This window comes from Eimeria tenella, genomic scaffold (assembly GCF_000499545.2).
Source record: "Eimeria tenella Houghton genomic scaffold, Eth_scaff1974, whole genome shotgun sequence".
NCBI lineage: Eukaryota > Apicomplexa > Conoidasida > Eucoccidiorida > Eimeriidae > Eimeria > Eimeria tenella.
Window position 1 is genome coordinate 312 of NW_013541815.1, and position 270 is coordinate 581.

The window sequence follows — 270 nt, forward strand, 5'->3', positions numbered from 1 at the left end:
CAGCAGCGCCGTGCGACTCTGCGCCGGTGGGCGAGGTTGGCGGGGCAGCAGGAGCTGCTTCCGTCGACAGCAGCAGCAGCAGCAGCAGCAGCAACGTGCCTCCTTTGCTGCTGACGCCTTGTGTGCACTCTTATGACTGCACAAGTGGAGAGCTGCAGCTGCTGGGGGAAGAAGTGGCTTTGCTGCAGCCCTTTTTGCTGCAGCGGCGTTGGCGCTTGGCTCCAGTTGCTGCAGCAGCAGCAGCAGGGACGCGGCGGGTGGGCAGCAGCA

At 65.2% G+C, this 270-nt stretch overlaps 1 protein-coding gene across 1 annotated transcript in view; it reads left to right on the plus strand.

Moving 5' to 3' along the window:
• ETH_00035825 (bromodomain domain-containing protein, putative) overlaps positions 1-270 on the plus strand; it is a gene marked incomplete at both ends in the record, with an annotated part of 2479 nt that overhangs the window by 299 nt on the left and 1910 nt on the right. The gene's annotated exons all lie outside the window — the stretch shown is intronic.